The following is a 24,646-nucleotide window of genomic DNA, read 5'->3' as shown; positions in this document are numbered from 1 at the left end:
TGTCACCCTCTCTCTCTGCTCCTCCCCTGCTCATGCTCTGTCTCTCTCTGTCTCAGAAATAAATAAAAACATTAAAAACTTAATTAAAAAAAAAAAAAAAGAAAATTTTGGTATTTTGTTCATCACAAAATTTTTTTCATTCGTTGATTTTTTAAAGATTTTCTCACCATGTGAATGGAACACACACACAGGTTAGCCCAACTCACCCATTCAGTCACTCACTCATGTAGTCACTGAGCAAAGCACTCACTGGCTCCAGGCCCTGGTCAGAGTGCTGAGGCCTCAGAGAACAGACCCAGTCTCCACCCTTAAGTGGCTCACAGGTCATGTTGCAAAAGAGAGATTCAGAAGTAAAGTGACGAGTGTTAGAATGGTGGAGGTTCCAGAAGTTGGGATAATTCCGAAATGGTGCCCGTACCCAGACTTGAGGGTCAGGGGTGACCCCCTCCCTATGCTGAAGGACAAGAAGGAGTTAGCCCGACGAGGAGCCCCAGGCAGAGGGACAGCGTGTGCAGAGGCCCGGAAGATTAGCAGAGGATGGACCTTGTTCTCAGGGAACTTGAGACGCTTGGTTTAGTTAAAGCTTAAAGGGGTGGGGGGGCTGGTGAGGAGAGAGGGGTCTACAAAGTAAGTATCAGTCAACTTAAGAAGGATCTTAAGGGGCACCGTCAGTTAAGCATCTGACTCTTGATTTAGGCTCAGATCATGATCTGAGGGTCATGACATAGAACCCCAAGTCTGGCTCTCCACTGGGCATGGAGCCTGCTTGGGATTCTCTCTCTCTCTCTCTCTCTCTCTGTCTCTCTCTGAATCTCTCTCTCTCTCTCTCTGCCCCGACCCATCCCACCCCACCCCCTCTAAAAAGAAAAAAGATAAGAAGCTTAGTTGAGCAACTAAATGCTGTGGGAAACTTATTTGTATCCCATAAAAAGGGGCTCCTGGGTGGCTCAGTCGGTTATGCGTCCAACTTCGGCTCAGGTCATAATCTCACAGCTCGTGAGTTCGAGCCCCGCATTGGGCTCTGTGCTGACAGTTCAGAGCCTGGAGCCTGCTTCCAGTTCTGTGACTCCCTCTTCCTGCCCCTCTGCCACTCGCTCTCTGTCTCTCTCTCAAAAATAAACATTCAAAAAAATAAAAAAACAAAGTAACTGTAAAAAATATCTCTTAGACAAGTGGAAGAACTCAAGCACAGACTAAGTATCAGATGGAATTCAGAAATTAATGGTAATTTTATTAGGTGTGATAATGATATTATGGTTCTATATTTTTAATCCCTTATTAGGTATACATAGTGAAGTATTTATAGGTAGAATTATATAGGATCTCAATTTTGCATTAAAATATTCCGAGAAAAACATTCCTGCATGCTAATCTCCATTTCGCAGTTACCTTCCCTGGAACCCAATCTGTAACAAGATGTAATCAGGTCCGTCTGGCCCGAGAGGCTCCCCAGTCCACATGGCCCCTATAGGAGGCCCAGCAGAGGCCTCTTCCTTCTAGATATAGGGCCAGAATCAGTGTGTGTGTGGAGGGATGGGGGGTGGGTCTTGGGCTGAACTCCTGTCTCTGCCTAAAGTTCTGCCCCCAGTGACTCCAGTCCCCATCACCCTGGCTCTTCCTACTTCTGCTGCCTTCTCAGATCCTGTGACTCCTACTGTCTTAGCCTTCATCCCAAACTTAGGACCCAGCTGTCCCTTTGAAGCAATGGAACCCTTTGACATCACCCAAAATGTAACTGCTGAGTCTTTTCTGGGTCTTGGGGGCTCAGACCTCTGTGCTTTTATTCACGCTTCCCTCACTCTCGGCTGCCTACTAATCACTCTTTAAGACTGCTCTGGGAGCGCCTGGGTGGCTCAGTCTGGCTTCAGCTCAGGTCATGATCTCATGGCTCGTGAGTTCGAACCCCACATCGGGCTCACTGCTGTCAGTGTGGAGCCGGCTTCAGATCCTCTGTCCCCTCCCCTGGTCTCTCTCTCTCTGTCAAAAATAAATAAACATTTTAAAAAAAGAAGAAGAAGAAGACTGCCCTGGCCCCGTTTCCTCCAACTAGTTTCTCCTAAGCCTCCCTGCCTCTTTCATGCCCTGCTTTCTGCCCCTAGACCTGGTTAAGGGCTCTTCCTCTGAGTTCCCATCGCTCACAGCTTCTTATATCATCAAAATTGCCTGTTTGTCCTCCTGCCACACTAAACAGTACCTCCTGGAGGGCAGAGAAAATGTCCATTCGTTCACCCAACAGTTACTGATATCCTGTTGGGTGCTGGGCATTTGTTGGGGATACTGCAGGAATAAAACAGGCAAGCTCCCTGCTCTCGAAGAGTCTAGTCTCTAGTCAGGTAAAACAGACAAAAACAAGTAGAGAGACAAAAGCACACAATAATTTCAAATTGTGATGAGTTCAATAAAAGAAATAAAAAGTGACATGATGAAGATTGGGTAAGGGGCTGCTTTAAATAGAGTGACCAGGGAAGGCTTCTCAGAGGAGGTGACCTATAAACAAAACCAGAGGAAGATTTGCCAAGAGGCCAATGAAGTGTAAACTTCAAGGCCCCTCCCTAGGTCTTGTATCTAACTGGGTATTTGCAATTTGGTAGCTTTTCTTCAAGAGGGCCTCCCAAATTGTATAACCTTTAGGGTCCTGCAAAAACCCAGATCTTCCCCTGGCTGAAATCTAAAAAATGAGAAGGAACAAGTCAAGAGAGAATCTAGAAGAGTATTCTAGGCAAAGTATATCATGTGCAAAGGGCCTGCAGCAGGAGTAAGTTCATCATATTCCAAGATAGGAATAAAGGTGTCATGTTCAGGGAACTGAAAAGTCAGTGTGGACCTAGGGGAGCGAGAAACGGGAGGATCTGGATGAGATCAGAGGGCAACAGACCCAAATGGTTCCTAAGCGGTGGTAAGGAGTTTGCATTTTATTTGATGAGCACTGGAGGGCCCCTGGAGTATGTCAAGCAGGCGAGTAACATGATCTGAGTCCCCGACTGCAAGACAGAGAATAGATGATAGGGGACAAAGTGGAAGCAGAGAGACCATTTGGGAGGCAAGAGACGGCAGTGATGTGGACCACAACGTGGTGTTTCTTATTCCTCTCTCCATCTCCAGCGCCAACACAAGCTGGGTCAGAGCTGGGCTGGTAAACATTTGTTGAGGGAACAAATACCTAGCAACCAACAATTTTGACCTCTTTGCGACAGCTGCAAGAGGACTGACTCCAGAAGATGGTCGAGGCCTGATCTGTCCCCTGACAGAAGAGTACCAGTAGAGGCGCGTGGGTGGCTTAGTCGGTTAACCGTCCGACTCTTGATTTTGGCTTAGGTCACGACCTCGTGGGTTGTGAGATGAAGCCCTGCGTTGGGTTCTGTGCTGACAGCGCGGAGCCGGCTTGGGACTCTCTCTCCCTCTCTCTGTCCCTTCCCCACTTGTGCTCTCTCCCCCTCTCTCAAAATAAATAAATAAACTTAAAAAGAAAAGAAAAGAAAAGAAGGGTCCCAGTAGCTGCCCGCTCCCCAGAGCAGCCTCCACACAGGGCTACAACCTTCCTACCTCAAATTGTGGTCCTTGGACCAGTAGCATCAGCATCACACATGAGTTTGTTACAAATACAGAATCTCACACTCCACCCCAGACCTGCTGTGTCAGAATCTGTATTTTAACAAGATTCCCAGGGGATTCGTGTGTGCCCTGAAGTTTGAGACGTGCTGTGCTTCAACACGCTTCCAGCCACATACTCGACTAATCTATCACCTTCCATGGGTCCCCAGTGCCCAGGACCGAGTCCAGGCTCCTTTCCCACCTTATCTCCCACCAGCGTTTCTTTTACAACTTGCCCTGTATTGTAGCCACACTGAACGCTTTGCTGCTTCTCTAAAAACTCCATTTCTTCTCAGACCTCGGTGCCTTTGCACATGCTGTTGGGCCCCTGTTGAGAGTGCCTTTTGCCTATTGGTTTACCTAGCAGAATCTTGCTTATCTTTTAAGACCCAATCTAAAGAGTGCTTCCTCTAAGACACCCTCCCTGACTGTCCCGGGCAGAATAAGTAGGCTTCTTCTCCAGGTCACCATGGTCCTGGGCAATGTTCCTTAGTACAGCACCTGGCACAATGGGTTGTTACATATTAATTTCTATGGCCATTTCCTCATCAGTCTGGACCTTCTGGAGGGCAAGGACTAGGTCTTTTTCATCTCTTTATTTTCAATGTCAGACACCAGGGACTGAATGAATGAATGGCCACGCCCCTGATGATTATACAGAGGAAACCGGCATGAAGGAAACGTGTCCAGTCTCTCTGGGGAAGGCATCGTAGGATGGGGAGAACAACCCCTTTCTAGAGTCAGAAAGACCTGGGTTCTATACGTGCTCTGCCATTTGCGTGCTGTGTGACCTTGGGCAAGTGACTTCACCTCTCTGAGCCTCAGTTTCTTCAACTGCAAAATTTTGCAATTTTAACAATGGTTCCAAAACTGAGCGTGCAAAGTGGTCACAATGACCAGCAGGCCCCCCTCTCTCCATTGGCTCAGCCGCATGAAGCCAGGGAAGGGGACTACCATCGCCACTGTCTCAGGGGCTCTAACCCACATACTGGCTTTCCTGTCTCCTCTAGACAGGTCCTTAGGCTAATGCCAACAAAGCTTTCAACACGTCAGGAAGGGAAGGAGCATTTAGAGGGAAAGAAGGCTGCAGGTCAGACCAATCAATTTCACACGCAGGCACAGCTCCCTGATGGCTGAAGTCTGGCAGCAGCCGAGGCCCAGCTCTCAGCTGGGGGTAGGCGAGGGGAGCCATAAATACTCATGGAGACAGAAGAATTCTGCCATCTGAATCTCCCACCCTCTACCTTACAGAGCATTCAGCCCCAACACCCTACCATTCCCCTTCTGTCTGGGAACATCATCTGTCCCCCTGGAACCTGGAGAAAGGACTCCCATCCTCAGCTGAACAAACAGAGGGGAGGGACCACCCAGATCTGGGCAGAAGAAAGTATGTGCTAGTTACTTCCCCAGTAACTGGGCTGGGAAGCTGGGTTTACCAGCCAGACTGGCTCCTAACATTCTGGGGTCATTTGGGGTCAAAAGTACAAAAGTCTAAATATTTATAAGCTATAAATCACTCATATCCAAGTTCACGCACATCTCATGCATCAGCAGCTCCTCACAGCACTGCAAGCCTGGGGGAAGTGGGGTGTGGGAGGGACACAGGCTCCAAGCGGGCATTTACACATGAATCTAAAAACTCCTTGCCTTGTGGGGAGGACCTGACAGGAGGGGATCTGCAGTCGGCCTGCCCTACGTCGACTTGGGCTCAGGTCATGATCTCGCGGTTTGTGAGTTCGAGCCCCGCATCGGGCTCTGGGTTGACAGCTCAGAGCCTGGAGCCTGCTTCCGATTCTGTGTCTCCCCCTACTCTCTGCAACCCGCCCCCACTCCGCCCGCTCGCGCTCTGTGTCTCTCTGTCTCTCAATAATAAATAAACATTAAAAAAAATTTTAATAAAAAAAGCAAATAAACATTAAAAATATATATATTAAATGCAAAACTCCTAGAAGAAAACGTAAGGAGAAATCTTCATAACACTGGAATGAGCACCAATTACTTTGCATATGGCACCAGGACCACAAGAAACAAAAGCAAAAATAGACACATGGGGCTACATCAAACTTTCAAAATGTCTATAGCAAAGGAAACAGTCAACAAAGAAAAAGGCTGCCTGCAGAATGGGAGGAAATATTTGCAAACCTTACATTGGATAAGGGGTTAATATTCAGAATATAGAAAGAACTCTTACAACTCAATAACAACAACAAAATAATAATAACTGATTTTAAAATGGAGCCAAGGACTTCAGTAGAGTTTCTTCAAATATGCAAACAGCAAACAAGCACATGAAAATATGCTCAACGCCACTAATCATCAGGGAAATGCAAACGAGAACCTCAACGACATTATCACCTCACACTTGGCAGATGGCCACTATCAAAACAGCAGAAAATAACAAGTGTTAGTAAGGATTTGGAGAAATTGGAATGCTTGCCTACTGTTGGTGGGAATATAGAATGATACAACCACTATGGAAAACAGTACAAGTTTCCTAAGAAAATTAAAAATAGAACTACCATATGACTCAGAAATCTCACTTGGGTATACTTTCAAAAGAACTGAAAACAAGATCTTGGGCTCAGTCAGGTGTCCAACACTTGATTTCAGCTCAGGTCGTGATCTTACAGTTGTGAGATCGAGCCCCACGTTGTGAGCCTGCTTAAGATTCTCTCTCTCTCTCTTTCTTTCTCTCTCTCTCTCTCTCTGTCCCTCTCCCCCAAGCTCTCACTCTTTCTCTCAAAAATAAAAAACAAAGGGGCGCCTGGGTGGCTCAGTCTGTTAAGCGTCCAACTTTCGCTCAGGTCATGATCTCGTGGTTTGTGAGCTCGAGCCCCGCGTCAGGCTATGTGCTGACAGCTCAGAGCCTGGAGCCTGCTTCGGATACTGTGTCTCCAGCTCTCTCTGCCCCTTCCCTGCTCATACTCTGTCTGTCTCTCTCTCTCAAAAACAAATAAACATTAAAAAATTTTTTAATAAAAAATAAAATTAAAAACAAAATTAAAACAAACACTTAAAAAAAAGAAAGGAAGAAAACAAGATCTTGAAGAAATATTTGCACACCCACGTTCATAGCAGTACTACTCACAATACCAACAGGTAGAAGCCACCCGAATGTTCATCGACAGATGAACATTGTAAACAAAATGTAGTCTGTATGTACAATGTACTACTATGCAGCCTAAATCCTAAGGCGCCTGAGTGTCAGTTGGTTAAGCGTCCGACTTCGGCTCAGGTCATGATCTCACGGTCCGTGAGTTCGAGCCCCGCGTCGGGCTCTGTGCTGACAGCTCAGAGCCTGGAGCCTATTTCAGATTCTGTGTCTCCTTCTCTCTCTGCCCCTCCCCTGTTCATGCTCTGTCTCTCTCTGTCTCAAAAATAAATAAACGTTAAAAAAAAAATTAAAAAAAAAAAAGACTACAGACTCTGATCAGACAATCCTGGGTTCGAATTCTGCCTGTGTCTTGTCTCAGCTTGTGACCATCGTCAAGCACATCAGCCTCTGAGCCTCAGGTCCTTCCCCTGTAAATGGAGCTGACGATATTCCAAGCACATATCTTCCCAGAGTGGTGTGAATATTCTATGAATAATATGTGTAACGTGCTTGGCACCATTCACGGTATTCACCATCAACGGCTTTTCTGTTGTGACTGGGACAGTCACATCTCGTTAAGGCAGCTGGTGGCAGTTGGCAAAATGCTGTCAGCTGATTCTTACTCAAGATAATTAATTTAACCTCCAATGGGCCTCTCGTTACTCATCTGTCAAAATAAAAATAAGAAGGGGCAGAAGAAGAATGCCTGGTTCATAGTGTTGTTATAAGGATTAAATAGAAAATACCTGATTCATGATAAAAGCTCAAGGAATGTTGGCTATTGTCAGTCTTACTTCTCGACCCGCTCCCTCCCCCCTCCCCACAGAGTTAGAGGTTCCATAGAGGTTCCATGACACAACACATCAGACTGCATTATAATGGATGTTGGTTTCTTTTTCCTTTGGGTTGGGAATTCCCTGGGTTCAAGACTTCTGACATTTCACCAGTATGTACGGTAGGGTCTCCTCCACAGCGAACATTCAAGGAACATCGGCTAATACACACACACACACACACACACACACACACACACACACACACAGTCACATTTTGTCCTTCACCTTTCACTTCCAAAACCTCACCTACCAGCCTCAATCACTACCAGCCCTTAGATTCCCTGGGGTCTCTAAAACAAGATAGTTTAATCATTTCCCTTCTGTGAGTCCTACTTTTCTCATGTAGAAAATGACAATAATACCAGCACTGACCTCACAGGATAGCCCTGAGGTTGAAGACAGATAAACCTCTAACGAACGTGCTGGGCATATAGTAAGTGCTCAGTAAGTAAGTTACTTCTATTCTGACCTCCCCTGTTGCTTGACATTTGGGCCCTGGCCTGGCCATGCTGCCATACTCTTTAAAGAGTCCCTTTGTGGAGTGGTTTCACTACCATTTCTCCAAGAAGCAGAGGATTTGAAGGGGAAATTAAGGGAGCAAGTGTCCTGACCTCTCGTGAATTCTGCACTGGGCTCCCCACAGTGTTTAATTCAAGGAGTCCAGCACCATGCTGGGTACATTTATGGATGAATGAATGGAATTCTTTGTCCAGAAGAGGTCAGGGACAGAGTATAGGGCCCTAGAGGCGGGGCTGGTCTGGGTGCCAGATTTTCCCAATTTCCCTTCTCACAGAGGGCCCTTCCCTGACCCCAGGAATATATATTGTGCTGGTGAGACTCACTCTCTGCTCAGCTGGTCTAAGACATCCTTGTGGAGTTGGGGGACCCTGAGCCTGGCCTGGTTCTTTCTTTCTGACTCCCAAATGCCCAGAGGGTATATGTGAGTCCCCCTCCTTCCTCCTCGCTTCTGGGAAGTAGGCCAGGGCAGGGAGGAGGGAGTGAGATGTACTTCTTCTCCTGTGGGCTTCCCCAGTGCTTCCGTTATACCAGGAATCCCACCAAAGGACTACGCCTCCCAGCCTGGGCGCTCCTGAGTCCTGCTGGTGCCCTCGTGGGTACCCGGGGCCTGGCCCAAGGGAAAACATAGGGTACAGGGCATAGGCCTCAAGGTCACACAGACCAGGATCGTCACCGTCACCGGGTCTGTTCTTTCCTAGTTGTGGTTTGGCTCTCAGGGCCTCCTCCCTTTCTTCATTTGCAAAAGGGTGATAATAAAGCCTTCCTCAGCAGGTCGTTGTAAGAACAGAATGAAGCAATCTACACAAGTGGTGACAGCTCAGTAACTGTGAGCTCCTCCCCAGCCCTCAGAAAATGCTTATTGAATGAATGAATGAATGAATGAATGAGTGAACAAATCAGCCATGCACCAAACCAGCAGCAACCAGGGGTAGCTGAAGAGAGATCGCAGGACTTGGATCCGGACCCTGGACTCTGGCCTCAGCCACGCCTGCCACCACCTTGAGCCAGTGAGTCTCTTCCCCGCTCTGAGCCTTGTGATATGTATCTAAAAAGTGGTGGGGGCAGGGGCAACCTCAAGCATTGTTGTAAAAAGAAAGTAAGATGGTTAGGAGTGATAAAGGGTTCAGAAACAGTAAAGCACTTGATAAATTCAAATGCACTTTATGAACTATAAAGGGGCCCCGCACAGATGTTTGATGTGCTTCTCCCATCAGCCAACTGAGCTTAGCACCAAAAGCAGGCCCTAAGTAAGGGTCCCCCTCCTGCAGAACTGAGAAGGTGGGGAGGGGTTGTAAATGGTAGTCTTCCCCTCATGTAGTCTCTCTCTCTCACTCTCTCTCTCTCTCTCTCTCTCTCTCTCTCTCTGGATCCTCTTTGGCTGAAGACACAAAGGAAGAAAGGTACACCGACCTTGCCGCTGGTTTGCTTAGCGATTCTGCTTCTGGGAATTGCTGGGCTGTACCAGACCCCCCTGCAGGTTGCTCGTGCCGCAGACACATGCGACTGTAGCCAGAGCCAACTCCCCAGGCCACATCACACAACCACAGGCACACGTGCACACACAAAGATTCACCAGAGACTTCTCTCCCCTCCCACCATGCTGCCAAAGAACCCAATGGTGACTGGTCAGAGAGGTGGCTGGGCTGGGGACCCAGCATTTGCCCTTCTGGGAATGGGCTCCATCCCTAACCCCGACACACTGCCGCGGGACCAGTCAGGGAGTGCTCCCATGGCGTGGCTCAGCTGGTGGCCCCTCCTGAGCCAACCCTCATGGGGCTGGGGGAGATAGGGAGTAGGAGGGGCTGCTACGGACAAAGAGGAGAACCCCCTTCTCCCCACAGGCCTAGGGTGCAGAGTTGGGAGTCTGACTGTAAAAGGACAGTCAGACAGGATCCCAGCCTTTCATCACACCCCTTCCCACCCCAATACCAATCAGGAGCAGAAACTCCATCCTGGAGGCTCATTTTGTCACTAATGCCATAGGCTGTATAATTCCTTGCCCAAACCTTCATTGGACAGATGGGAAAACTGAGGCCCAGAGAAGAGAAAAGATTTGCCCTAGGTGACAACAGGATCGGGGGCAGAACTGGGGCCAGATGCTGGGCCTCCGGCTTGCTGTCCTTCCTAAATACGAACTTTATCACTCATCTATTCATTCATATTCTAAGATTATACTACTCACCAAACTCTGGGCGAAGGGTAAGGATAAGACAATGAACAAAAATTCCTCATCTGTAAGGCATTTAGAGTAAGGATTATGATGTCGGCAGTAACACACTGGTTCATTTTTGTGCAGCGTGTTACGACTGACAAAGCATTTTCCCACCCAGCCTCTTACTTTATCCTCCTCCACAAAACCAAAGGTCAGTACTTTGAACCCCAATCTACAAAGGAGGAAAGTGACGCTCCTGAGTTGCCCAAGGTCCCAATCTGTAAACAACAGCTAAAGTCAAAATCCTGGCTGCCCACCCCAGGCCCAGGGCCATTTTCTTCATGGCCGGAGCAGACTTCTTTCTTTGGCTGGGCACCTAAAGGCAGGGACATCTTTCTCTTTACACACACACACACACACACACACATGCCAAGTATCTGGAACACAGCTGCATATTCAATCAGAGCAATTTCAGAGCTGCCTGAATGCTTACAGAGAGATTCTACTGGTTCCCTCATCCTTCACAGATGAGCAAGTGTCTGGACAACGACCCCAGTTCTACCAAGCCCATCTCTGGACCTCCTGCCAGCAAAGGACAAGGGGAGACCGGCTTGTGCCCTGTCCCTACCACCTGGGACCTGTTGTGGGAAACCGGTTGTGAGCCAGGCCCTCTGTACAAATAACCTGGGTCTCTTCATCATCCCCCAGGAATGTCTAGCAGCTCGTGAGTTCCTAAATGCCCAGCCCTGTAACATGCCCTCTAGGTCTCCAGACATTCCCACTGGGGAGACAGCATCGTCCTCATTCGACGAGGCAGGAAACTGCAGGGAGGCAGCACCACTTGCCCAAGGTCACACAGCTAGTCAGGTAGATGGCATCCGGCTCTCTGAGACCTAGACAGCTCCCTGTCATCACCATTATCAGCTCCCAGTGAGGTCTCTGAGGTCACTTCAGCACTGCCTTGGCCTCAGACAACCAAAGAAGGGAGCTGGATCTCCTGGCAAGTTTGGTCACGAAGAATCCTTCCTAAACACGACCGAGACTCTGGGCCCGAGGAAGATGCCGAAACACCCGTTTGCTTAGGCGCAGGCCAGGGGCAGGACCTCAGTCTCCCGAGTACATTTTCACGTGCCTCCCCCTTGCTCAGCCACAGCGGGGACCCCACCCCCCTTACCTGTATCAGGAACAGTGGCTGCAGCAGCGGAATCTGAGCGTCTGTCTGTAGACCCAGCCTCTGTGCTATCTGGAAATTGCAGAAGTGAGGAAACAGAACACACCATTGCCAAGTCACCCCCCGGAGGAAATACTGTGACCCTGGGGCTCCTCCAACAGATGGTATAGGAACCTCCACGCGGGGTCACTGGGCCCCGGCCACTGCTCAGAGGGTTCTCACAGAGCCAGGAGCAGGGTGGGGCATGGGCAGTGACCAGCATGCCAGGCAGCTGGGATAAGAGAGAGAAAACAGAAAGTGAGAGTGCATATTCTTAGGAGAGAGAGAAACAGCATGAGAGCGAGGAAGAGAGAAGTGAGTGACCAAGCAAACGGGAGAGGGAGAGAGGGGGGACAATCAGGAAAGAAGTGAGAGATGGGAGGAGAGAGGCACACAGAGAAAGGCAGACGGATGTAAACACAGACAGAGAGCGTGAGAGGAATGAGGAGACACGAGGGCAGGAACCAAGGGAATTAAAGGAGAACGTGATGAGACAGACGGTGAGCGTGTTCCTGGTGCCCATGCGTGCACATCTGTGTGTCTGTGGATGGGTGTGAGGGAAAAAATGAAAGAAAGGCGGAGAGGGAGAGACAGCTAGAACACGAAGAGGGAGAAGGGAGGAGCTCATAAGCGCTGCCGTGGTCAGTGGCGTGACTGGGCTGGGCATCGCTGGTCACCAAGAAGCACCAAGCCCGAGGAACCCATGGGGACAGCGTGCTGAGGGACTGTAGGAGGGAGCAGGCGCCCCAAGACCCCGAGCAGGAGTTTGGCACCGTGCCAGTTCATGGGAGTAAGTGAGGGTGAATAGGTGTGGGCAACAGACTGGGGGAACGCAGATGAGTTTGTGAATGTGAGTGCGTGCGTGCTCGTGTACCTGTGTGCGTGAGAAAGTCAGTTGGGTGGAAGCTTTGTGTGCATGTAAGTGAGAGATGAGCCAGCGCTCCCTGCCTCAGTTTCCAGTCCATTTACCCACTCATTCATTCAATCAGGAAATTACTAAGTATGCCCAGGCACCAGGCACTGTGGAAGACCCTACCTACAAAAGCAAGGTGCTCACGTATCAGCCAAACCCAACACCCTCCTACACAGAGAGGGAAGCAGGCCTAGACGGGACTAGGGTCCCCAAGCGAGGCAGGTGCAAAGCAGAGCCAGCAGAGGCTCCTGCCTCGCCATTCAGGATCCAGCCTCAGCTCCGCCCTGCGTGACTGGGCTAGCTTCCTCCTGCCGACTGGGACCCTGCAACTGTACCTTATCGAAGCCACAAATGCATCTCAAAGGACAAATCGCTTTTAACATGTGCCTCAGCCCTGAAGAACTAGAGCCAAAAGTCTGCCCCTGCCCCGGCTCCACCCCCATCACACACAGGCAGACACGTTCACACCTCTCCCATATATAAGCCTTGCACGCCCACGTACCCTCAATGCACATTATCGTGCAGACGCCAACTTACAATCCCATCCCTCCACTCCCATGTGTGCTCAGACACTCAGGTGCCTAGGTCTGTCACCCCTCACTCATACCTGCCCAGTTACGTCTTTCCTCATGCCCAGTCACGTACGCTTCACATTCACCCGCCACACACACTCGCCTCACATCCCAGCATGCGGTCCGGGCCTCCTGTTAGGAACTTTGAAGAGGCCCCGTTTGGTCATCCCTCCCCAGCTCCCATAGAGGCATCTTGAGTCTTGAGTGCCCTGAGACACAAGAGACCATGGTCTACTCACCGCATTGCCAAGGCCCTAGCTCCGCTCCCCAACTCAGATCCTCTTTCCCTGAGGTGGCTTCACCTTCTCAGCCATCCTCCATCCCCCACACGCCATGAGAGACATCAGCCCGGAAGGACCTCCAGGATCAACCAGCCCCACCCCTCCCACCATCTGACCACAGACTCCCAATTTGTGTCCAATTGGATTTGACTCTGGATTTGTGTCAAATCCAGAACTATTTGGCTCGGCCTTGTTTTTCAACAGTCCTTTATTCGTGTTCTTGTGATGGATGTTTCAGGACCTCTTTTGACATGATCAATAAGCAGGGTAGGTAGGCAGAGATTGTCAACATTTTATTCCTCATTTTTTCTCACACCCACATCCATTGTGTTAGCAAATTTGGTCAGTTCTACATATAAACCTGAATCTAATCAAGCCTTGGGGAACACTAGGTAAGGGTATTTGGGACCTGTGTGTACTATCGTTTTTGTTTTTGTTTTTGTTTTTTTTAAGTAATCTCTACACCCAACGCGGGGCTCAAACTCATGACCCTGAGAGCAAGAGCTGCACACTCCACCGACCGAGCCAGCCATGTACCCCCTCTGTGTACTATCTTTGCAACTTCCCATGAATCTACGATTATTTCAACTTTTTTTTTTTTTGATGTTTATTTATTTTGAGGGAGAGAGAGACAGAGTGTGAGCAGGGGAGGGTCAGAGAGAGAGCGAGACACAGAATCCGAAGAAGGCTCCAGGCTCTGAGCTGTTAGCATGGAGCCCGACGCGGGGCTCGAACTCATGAACCATGAGATCATGACCTGAGCCAAAGCTGGACGCTCAACCGACTGAGCCACCCAGGCGCCCCGAATCTACGATTATTTCAAAATAAAGGGTTAAAAATAATAACTAAAAATCCACACAAAAGAACACAGTGGAAAGGGACTCAAGAGGAGTGTGCTTAAGGAATAATAAAAGTGCTAACAATAATAATCCAATGCTATTTAACACATGGTGGGCACTTACTGTGTTTCAGGCAGTTGTACCCTATGTAATTGCTTTATACATGTTACTGTGTATGTCCTTACCATATTCCTCTGAAGTAGGTGCATTCATCATTATCTCCAATTTAGACACAAGGAAATTGAGGCAAACAGAAGCTGAGTAGCTTGCCAAAGTCACCCAGCTTATATGTGGCAGAACTAGAATTTGAACCGAGATAAGCTGGCCTCGGAGCCCATTCTAGATCTCAACCACCGTGCTGGAGTGTGAATAAATGGGGACCAGAAAAAAAATGTTAAGAATAAAATAAAAACATATATCAGGGTACTGAAAAGAGATGCACACTCAAATGGGCAATCTGAGGGAAAAGGGACCACTTAAAGAGGTGAGGGCAGGGCTAGAGAACCAAAAGGAACCCTGTAGTGCTCCAAGGCTCCCAAGAGTGGGTGCCTTCACCATCCGAAAGGCTGGAGAGGGAGAAGTTCTGGAACCCAAGGGTAGCTATTTGGAGAGGGCTGCCAGGCAGGAGCTGTGGCCTTGGGTAAGAAGTTGCGGTAATCCCCCGATGACTGATCTCTTGCCAGTGCCTCCCCTTGGACTCCCCCGGAGTCCAACCAGAAGCAAGGGATAAGGGTAACGTAGTCCATACAAATCAGCCTCCGGAGGCACAGAGTGGGGTGAGAAGCAAGATCTAGAGGGCAAAACAGAAGATATCCAGGACAGCCAGATTTGAGAAAATCAGGGAGAATTTAATAACATGGACAGAATTTTAGATGATTCTAAGGAATTATTGTTAATTTCATTAAGTGATAATAGTGGTGTGGTTATATAAGAAACTATTCATATATATGGAAATATTTGGAAATGAAGTTCCAGGGGAATTGCTTTAAAATATTACAGCAAAATAAGAAGAGAGGAAAGAAGGGGGATGGGAAGGATGGAATGGGAGAAAGAGAGAGGAGAAGGAAGGATGGAAAAAGGGAAGGAAGGAAGGAAGGGAAGGAGGGAGGGAGGGAGGAAAATAATGCGGCAAAATATTGAATCTAGGTAATGGGTGTTGAAACGGGCTGAATAATGACCCTCAAAGGTATCAGGTCCTAATCCTTGGAACATGTAACTGTTACCTTATATGCCAAAGATTTTTCAGGTATTGTTAAATTAATGCTCCTGAGATGGGGAGATCATCCTGAATAATCCAAATGAGCCTTAATACAATCACAAGTATCTGTATAAGAAAGAAGCTAAGGGAAATTTGATTACAGACTGAAGAGAAGGCAATGTGGCCACAGAGGCGGGGTGACATGGCCACAAGCCAGGAATGCTGGTAGCCACCAGGCACTGGGAAACAGATTCAGTCCTAGAGCCTCTGCAGGGAGCACACAGCCCTGCTGACTCCCTACCCATTGATACTGATTTTGGACTTCTGGCCTCTAGAACTGTTAAGAGAATAAACGTGTGTTTATTGCGGTCATTTGTGACAGCAGCTATAGGAAATGAATACAGGTATATAGAGACTTATTTTACTCTTCCCTCTCTTTTTGTGCCTGTTTAAAAACCTTTCTAATAAAGTTGGTGTGGCACACAGCCAAATCATAACGCTACCTATGAAGTGGTGTTGCCAAGGAAATAGAATCAGCAAGTTCAACCACCAGTTTACCGGAAACACAGAAAAGGACCAGATCATAGGGATACACTCAGCAAACTCAGACAAGAGAAAATGTAAACGACCTGGCCTCCTCAACAAATACATATTTTTAATTTTATTTATTTATTTTGAGAGAGAGAATGATCAGGGGAGGGGCAGAGAGAAAGGGAGAGAGAGGATCCCAAGCAGGCTCCGCACTGTCAGCAACGCCCAGTGCGGGGCTCAAACTCACGAACTGTGAGATCATGACCTGAGCTGAAATCGAGAGTCAGACACCTAAACGACTAAGCCACCCAGGCAGCCCTAAATACAGTTAATTTAAACTTTAAATGATAAATAGATAGATAGATGATAGATAGATAGATAGATAGATAGATAGATAGATAAATGATAGGTAGACAGACGTATATAGATGGATGGATGGATCCAAAATCTGACCACTTTGAACCATCTCCAGTGCTTTGGCCCTGGTCCAAGCCACCATCATCCCTCACTAGATGTAGCCCCTCACTGGTCTCCCTTCCACCCTTGCACACCCTTTAATCTGTTCTCAATACGGCTGTGCAGTTGAACCTTTATACATCAGTCAGATGACATCCTTTCTCCGCTCAAGGAGAAAGGGCCCTGTAAGGCTTGACCTCATCTCCTACTTCTTTCTCCCCACCTTTTAGTCACACTGGCCCTTCTCCTCCACCTCAACACACTGGGCACATTCCTGCTTGGAGCTTTTGCACCTCCTGTGCTCTCTGCCTAGAACATTCTTCCCCACACACTCAGAGTTATTCAAATGCCACTTTCTCAGTGAGGACTTTCCTGATAACCCCAATAAATTGCAGCCATCCCCCAGCACGCCCTAGGCCCCTACCCTGTTTTCTTTTCCTCCACAGCACTTATCTGACACACCATATATTTTAGTTGTTTACTTTGCTCATTATCTGACTCTCAACTAAATTGTAAGTTCCTTGAGAGCAGGAATTTATTTGTAGATACTGATGCAAATCATCGGCAATTCATTAGGGAAAAAATAATCATAAAATTAGATCCTTATCTCACTATCTCACTATCTCACTATGTCCAGAATTAAATTCCAACTGGCATAAAGACCTAATTATGAAAAGCAAAACACAAAGAGTTTTGGGGGGAAAAAGTAGAGGACGATATCTTTATGATATAAGGGTCAAGGAAAACTTTTTTTAATTAAGACATAGAAATTATAAATAACAAAGAAAAGTTGGATAAATCCGACCACATAAAGTTTAAAACTGTGTACATCAAAACAAAACAAAACTGTGTACATCAAAAGATATGGTAAAGAGAGGAAGACACAAGTCACAGACCAGCAGAAAATATTTGCAATACATGTAACAAAGGATTTTCAAGCATAATATAATATAAATTCCTTCAAATCAGTAACTTAGAGACAAGACCAATAGAAAAATGGGTCAAGAAAGGAGGAGGCAATTGACAGAAGAAAAAGCCTGAATGGCTATGAAACATAAAATATAATCAGCAGGAGTAACTGGGTGGCTCAGTCAATTAAGCGTCTGACTTCGGCTCCGCTCGTGATCTCGTAGTTCATGACTTTGGGCCCTGCATCGGGCTCTGCACTGAGAGTGAGGAGCCCACTTGGGATTCTCTCTCTCTCCCTCTCTCTGACTGTCCCCCATGCACGTGGGCATGCATGTGAGTGCCCCCCCCTCTCTAAATAGATGAATAAACTTAAAAAATATATATGATCAACATTTCAGGCAATCAGGAGTTCAGATTAAAACAACCAACCACCAGATTGGAAAAAATTAAAGTCTGCCAATTCCAAGTATCAGGGAGGATGTAGAACAACGGAAACTCTCATTGTGCTGCTAAAAAGATAGTACAAAAGGCACTACATCTTGGAAATTAATTTTATAATAAAGTTGAAAATATGCACATCCTTCCTAGGTATACACCAGAAATATTAATATTTCCTGTATACAAGGAAACGTATATTTGCATGTTTTCGCGATACAATCCTGTGCATATGTTAAAGTGAACAGAGCCACATATAACAACATGAACAATAAACGAATAAAACAAGGATAAATACAGCATGATACTATCTCTTAAAACTATGACTGCCGGTGGACACAATACCTATGCATTGATATAGAAAAACAAATTCAGGATATGATTATCTCTGAGGAGGGAGGGAGAGGGCAGGACTGGTGAGGTACACAGGGGGCTATTACACCTGTATGTTCTGTTTAATTGGTGGCAGGTGCAAAGGTGTTTGTCATATTTATGCATACAAGTCAAGAAACATGCCCCATCATATATCGAGATTTACCGGAAGGTTACAGCGATTAAGACAGATGTTATAAGCACACAGGCAGATAATTAGTGCCAATGAACAGACTAGAGAAAGAGTCTCTGGAGGCAGGGATCACCACAAAACCAGAGACCTCTGGGAGCCAAAAAGTAACTTGGGCAGGATGTTCCTTCTGAGACCCCTTTCTGGGATGCCAGCCCTAATGCCCGGCGGCCCTGAATTCTCCTTCCTCCTCACTATAACCTCAGTTTCTCTCTCTGCTTCTCTCTGGCTCTCCTGAGCACGTGCGCCATCTCTTATTCCCTCTCAGACTTTGGGAGTTGGAGTCCCGCTCTGCCATTCAACAACTGGGCCACCCGAGGCTCAGATTCTTCATCCATAAAGTGAGGACGGCACCACTAGCCTCACACAGGGATCAGGTCTGCTAAGGACAGACATGTATGGGCAGCTAGTCCCCATTCTCCTCTTTCCTCTTCCTCCTCTTCCCCCATGTCCTCTCCTTCCCTGGTCAGGCTGAGTCCCACCTGCTTTCACTCTCCAGCCTGGGCCTACCTGCAACAGCACACCTGCTCCCCTCCCCTGGACGGCCTCACCGCCTCACCACACACCTTGCACTGGATCTGAAAGGAAGCCTCAGGGGGGTGGCCAGGGCCCTCAAGGGTTCAATCTTGAACTTGCTTATTTGCTACCTCTTTAAAATATAGAAAAAAATTCATTAAAAATAAATTAAAAAGAAGTAGACTCTGGGCTCAGACTTACCTATGTCTAAATTCCGTTGTTTTCTCCTGGCTGTGGGATATTGGGCAAGTTTCTTAACCTCTCTGAGCCTATTTATATCTAAACATAGCTTTAAAACAAGAATAATAGTATATACTTCATAAAGGAAGTGCATAATGAAATAATGCTTGTAAAAGCATTGGGTATGATCTTTGACCCACAGTGGTCATGTGATGAATGCTAGCTAGCTTTTTTTTTTTCTTTTCTTTTTTTTTTTTTTTTTAATACCAGCTTCTGCGGAGTCCCAGGGTCATCAGGAGGCAGCACTCAGACAGCTAGGACAGTGGCCTCTCCCATCATGCTCCATGATGTGGCCAGGACCCCTAGCATTTTTTTCCCACCCCAACCATCCCCTCCACGACGCACAAGCAGGACCCATGGTAGAAAGTTAAAAGTGGGGACGGTCCCAGCCCCTGTTCCAGCTAAGCAGCAGCACCCAAACATCCTGGGGACCTGCCTGGGGATGACGAGAGTTTCTGTGATATGTACATGTAGTTGCATTGATGTGTGTGTTCGTGTGTGTAGGAGGGATGTTTGTGTGTCTGGGAGGAGTAGGTTTCTTTGTAGCAAGGGAGCAGGGGGTCTTTCGTCTCTGGGCTTGTTGTGTCCTGCAAGGATTCACGTGTCGTGTCTGCCAGTGCTGACGTCCCTGTTGTGTGTCTGCAAAGATGTGTGTTGCATCCTGTGGGCAATATACATCATATGAGGGGCAACTGTCAATTGTGACACTTTGCATATTGTGCGCAGTGAAGGGTCATGGGTTCCATCAGTAGATGTCAAGGGCCTGCCGTGTGTTACATTATTTGTGAAGGGCCATGAACTCGGTCTGTGGGTGATGAGGGTCTGTTCTGTGTGATATGTGTGAATGCTACATCTGTTGACGATTGGGTGTTAAATGTCTACAAGGAGTAAAAGGATGTGTGCTGTGTGGTGACAAAAGAAAGTTGTGTGTTTATTGGGGATGTGCCGGTGGGAGAAAAGTCAGGCATAACCAAGCTCTGCGGACCCCTCCAGAGCCTGAACAGCCTCACAGATTCCACGGGGCAGCCAGACAAAGCAGGCAAACCTGGCCCTCTCACCCAGGTCACCAGACTCTTACCTGAGAAACAGCAGAAACGGTGGTCTAGGGAGCGACAACAAGGCTGAGGAAAAGATGGAGGGCACTGAAAGCATGTTTCCTGGTCGGTTTCTCGGAGAACCCAGGAAGTGGGGTAGAGAGTAAGGAGGAAGCAGAAGGCAGGCCTAGACCTAAGTATGTGACTCACTTTACGCTCCAATCCCCATTCAACAGCTGAATAAAGAACTAGGGGAGGCCTGCCTGCAGGCTCTGATGGGCAGGGCATAATGCAAGGAAGACAACTCCTTGGGTGGGGCCCCAACCCCAAAGACACTGGGAATACCCACGTGTAGCCAGGGAATCTCTCTGTATGTCAGCTCAGCCAACAACATGGGGCTGGTCCATCCGATGTGGAGCGCCTCTGGGAGTAAGGGTTGGGCTTGGGCTGGCAGAGAAGGAATTGGGTCCCTTGACTGTCCCCTGACCTCCATGCCTTTATTCATGCTTCCCTCGCTCTCTCTGCCTGGCTGCCTACTGATCACTCTTTAAGACTGCTCTGGGGGCACCTGGGTGGCTCAGTGGGTTGAGCATCCATCTCTGGCTCAGGTCATGATCTCATGGTTCGTGAATTTGAGCCCCACATCAGGCTCACTGCTGTCAGTGCAGGGCCCGCTTCTGATCCTCTGTCCCCCCCTCTCTCTCTGCTCCTCCCCCACCATTCCCCGACTCGTGCCCTCTCTCTCAAAAATAAGTAAACCTTAAAAAGAAAAAAAAAAAAAAAGATCCAGCTGTTTCTCCTCAACCTGAATCCTCCATCGTAGTTTTCAGGGAGACCAGAGACTGTCTTTTCACCAAGCTTCCCAGGTGTTCTCAATTCTCTGCTCTTTCACTGAATGGCTTAGAGCAGTCACACCGGACAAGAGGGCCAAGGATCACTACCCACTGTGCACAGCCCTGTGCCAGGCATCTGTTTTCCCTGATCTCCTTAACCCTCAGGGCAACAAGTTTAAGAGAAGAGGAAGCAGAGGCTCGGAGAAGGTTCAAGGCAACAGTCTCTGATGCCAAATACGGGTCTGTTGCCTCCACTTACAAGGTTGGTTCTTTTTTTTTTTTATGTTTATTTATTTCTGAGACAGGAGTGACACAGCACGAGCAGGGGAGGGGCAGAGAGAGAGGGAGACACAGAATCCGAAGCAGGCTCCAGGCTCTGAGCTGTCAGCACAGGGCCCGACCCGGGGCTCGAACTCACAAGCTGTGAGATCATGACCTGAGCTGAAGTCGGATGCCCAACCCACTGAGCCACCCAGGCACCTCGGTTCTTTTTACAATAAACAGAATCTAACTAGAATTCATAGGACAGGAATGAAGAAAGTATTTTTACCCTCCTTTTACCAAAGAGGAGGAAGCTAAAGCCCAGAAGGGGGAAGTGGGGTGCCAGGATTTACAAAGTTTAGTGGAAGAGCAGACACTTGATAAGGTGGCTCCAAGCCCTTTCTGTGCTCATGCCTCATCACTCAGGGTCAGACGTCGCCATGTTTCTCAGGTGCATGAGAAGCACGGACAACTTCAGCAAGGGGGTAGATGAACCAGATTGCGCCAGGATGGATGCGGGAGGAGGGGGGAGGGGGAGGGAGGGACCAGAGAGGCAAATCCTGCTTCACTGAACTTCCACCCTCAGTGCAGGCCCGGACTCATCCTCAGCCTCCCACGCTCTTACTCCTCCCTCCACTGGGGCCCTAGGGAAGAGAGAGGGACCAGGAGGCGGGGCCTGGCTGAGGCCACAGCCACTGGGGTGAGGTGCGGTGGGGTCGGGTGGGAACGTTTAGGTGACTGGACCACCAAAGGCAATGATTGACGCCTTAGGTGGTCACACTTCCTCTTAAAAGGGACTATTCCCACTCTACACATCCGGAAGCTGAGGCTCAGAGTCGAACCCCAAATGGCAGATTTCTAACCGTGCCTGTCTGGCTCCTCCGTTTCCCCTCTGCCCTAGGTGGTCCCACAGGCAGCAGTGACCTGCACAGTGGGGGAGGTGGGGGCAGTGGCTCTTTGCTCCCTTTTTCACAGCAAACCACAGGAGCGAAGTGGCTCAGCCGGCCTTTCGTTCTCTCCGGGCCCTGCCGCTCCTCCAGTGAGCCTTTCCTGCCCAAAGACGCTCTTGACCTGCTCACAGATGAAGAGGCTGGAGAAGCTGTCACAGCCACAGCCCTGCCCTGGAGGCATCTTGGCTAACACTGTCTCTGTCCAATGCCCAAAGCACTCCCCTCTGGGTGGGTGGGGGGTCATCACTGAAACAATTGCTCTGAACATGCTTATGGGAATGGGCTGGGATCTTGGCAGATCTTCCAGTGGGTCTGTGGCTACAATGTGCCAGAAAGGAAATGGGAAGGCTTTAGTCCATCTGGGAAAATAGGATGTCATGGCTGAAACCCAAATTTCTTAATATGACTTTCTGATGTCCCTGGTCTCACTTCACCTCACTTCTGTTTCCAAGCATGGCATCAGTTACCTCTGGGTCTTTGCACACACCGTTCCCTCCAACTGAAACATCTTTCAAGTCCCACCCGACCTGTGACGGAAACTTGGCGGTCCCTCACAGTCAATCTCCCTTACTTCCTTCCTTGCCAACAAAACTTTCCTAGAAATAGTAGGTGTTCAGCCCCAAGGGACAAGACCTGGTCTGTGGCCTGCCCATTCTCCCTTGCTGTTTTCCCACATTTACAGTTAGAGGTGGCCACGTGGCCCATCTTCTAGAAAACGACATCTTTTAGGGAAATTTTTGCTTCCTGGATGACTTCTTTCTGCTTGGCAACCGGAATGAGGCGTGGAGCTACATAATCTTCTATGAAGATTATGCGACAATAAGATGACAAGCCCTGCTGAGAGGATGGAGGGGAAGCATAGTAAGAGCCTGGTTCCTTGGTAGTACTCTTGAGCCCGGTACTGAAACTCCCGGCCGTCAGACTTCCGTGAGCAAAATATACCCCTATTTGTTTATGCTAGTTATTCTTTTCAGCTGAAAACATTCCTGATGCATCAGCCTCTGGGTTCCAACTTTAAAAACATCACTTCCTCTAGGAAACATGCCTTTGCTCAAGCACAGGATCAAGGGACCCCTCCTGTGTCCTTGAGCAGTGAACGCATTGTACTTCTCATGATCTTTGCAGTCGCCCGCTCATCCTTGTGCCCCAGCAGACTGTGGTAGGCAGCAGGGCCCCATGGTGTTCACCATTTTATTCCTAAACCAGCATATCTGTCGAATGCGTAAGACTGGGCCTGGCCCTCACAAGCCTGCAAAAACAGTTGAAGTATGACAACGGCATAACCTCTAAGGCAGGCGCGGGAATTTACACACACATCCTGGAAAGAGATGGGTAGCACTTTGCCTGTTTAGAAGAGACGGCTGCTGGGGCGCCTGGGTGGCTCAGTCGGTTAAGCGGCCGACTTCGGCTCAGGTCATGATCTCGCGGTCCGTGAGTTCGAGCCCCGCGTCGGGCTCTGTGCTGACAGCTCAGAGCCTAGAGCCTGGAGCCTGTTTCGGATTCTGTGTCTCCCTCTCTCTGACCCTCCCCTGTTCATGCTCTGTCTCTCCCTCTCTCAAAAATAAATAAAACGTTAAAAAAAAAAAAAATTAAAAAAAGAAAAAAAAGAAGAGACGGCTGCTGTCCCCCGCACAGGACAGTCTGCATCACCTCATGACATGTATCAGTCTGCAGCATGATGGAACATTTCTCCCTCTCTGCCTTGGCCCACTTTCAGCCAGAGCCACATCCACCCACATCCTGTGCACAGATTCGTCCGTGGTTTGGACCGCTCAACCGCACCTGGAAGGGCAGCGAGACACCCAGGCTTTGGTCCCCTCCCATAGGGAAGTAAATCTAACGTGCGGTATCTCTTCATACTACAAGACAGTGTGCCTCTGTGTTTATTGTACCTCTTTCCTTGTCTATAAAACATTGCTCAGGCGTACCTGGCTGTTTCAGTCGGAAGAGGATGAGGCTCTTGATCTCAGGGTTTAGAGTTCAAGTCCCGTGTGGGATGCATAAATTACTCAAAATAGGGGCGCCTGGGTGGCTCAGTCGGTTAAGCGTCCGACTTTGGCTCAGGTCATGATCTCACAGTTTGTGGGTTCAAGCCCCGCGTCGGGCTCTGTGCTGACAGCTCGGACCCTGCAGCCTGCTTCAGATTCTGTGTCTCCCTCTCTCTCTGCCCTTCCCTCATTCACACTCTGTCTCTCTCTCTTTCCAAAATAAATAAACATTAAAAAATTCAAAAGAAATTACTTAAATAAAACTTAAATTTTCAAAATAAAATTTAAAAATAAAACACTGTGCGAAATCTAGTTAAAAGTCACCCAGTTTCTCCTATCTTCACATTTTAGGTGCCCTCTATTTCCCACCTCACATCCCTCCCAAGGGCTGATCCTGTCTCTCATAACCTGCAGGACGTTTGAGTATACACTGTAAGCTGGGTGCTTTCACACGTTATTTCACTCAGTCCTTAAAATATCAGTATCTTCATTTTACACACAATAGTAATATTGGCAACACCCTCTGAGCACTGTGGTAGCTACCTTATATGTGCCACGGCAAAGCCTCGTAAAGGCTGCCACGGCTACTCTATATTCCCATTCTGTACATGAAGAAACTAAGGTTCAGCGATTAAGTGGTAGGGAGCAGGTGAGGAGCAGGTCTGCCGAACTCCAAAGCATTTCAGAGTTGGGCCAACGGACCCACCCCTGGAATAATACCTAAGG

The 24,646-nt window shown here is 48.3% G+C and overlaps 1 protein-coding gene across 3 annotated transcripts in view; it reads right to left on the bottom strand.

Annotated features, from left to right (window-relative positions):
* Nucleotides 1–18,993, bottom strand: part of PTAFR (platelet activating factor receptor) — a 28,547-nt gene extending 9,554 nt beyond the window's left edge. Inside the window, exons 1-2 of one of the 3 annotated variants that reach the window (XM_019432501.2) lie at nucleotides 18,816–18,993; nucleotides 11,367–11,435 (exon numbers count right to left, since the gene is read on the bottom strand). The gene's annotated coding sequence lies outside the window, so the exon portion shown is untranslated. Of the gene's footprint in view, nucleotides 1–11,366; nucleotides 11,550–18,815 lie in introns of those variants that run through there. The other 2 variants (XM_019432502.2, XM_019432504.2) reach the window with 2 other exon arrangements.
* Between the last annotated feature and the right edge of the window lie 5,653 nt (nucleotides 18,994–24,646).

The sequence above is a fragment of the Panthera pardus genome, unplaced genomic scaffold, assembly GCF_024362965.1.
Source record: "Panthera pardus isolate Hobbes unplaced genomic scaffold, ASM2436296v1 HiC_scaffold_11, whole genome shotgun sequence".
Classification (NCBI taxonomy): domain Eukaryota; kingdom Metazoa; phylum Chordata; class Mammalia; order Carnivora; family Felidae; genus Panthera; species Panthera pardus.
The sequence above is the reverse complement of the archived record's forward strand: the minus strand, read 5'-3'. Positions and strand labels throughout refer to the sequence as shown.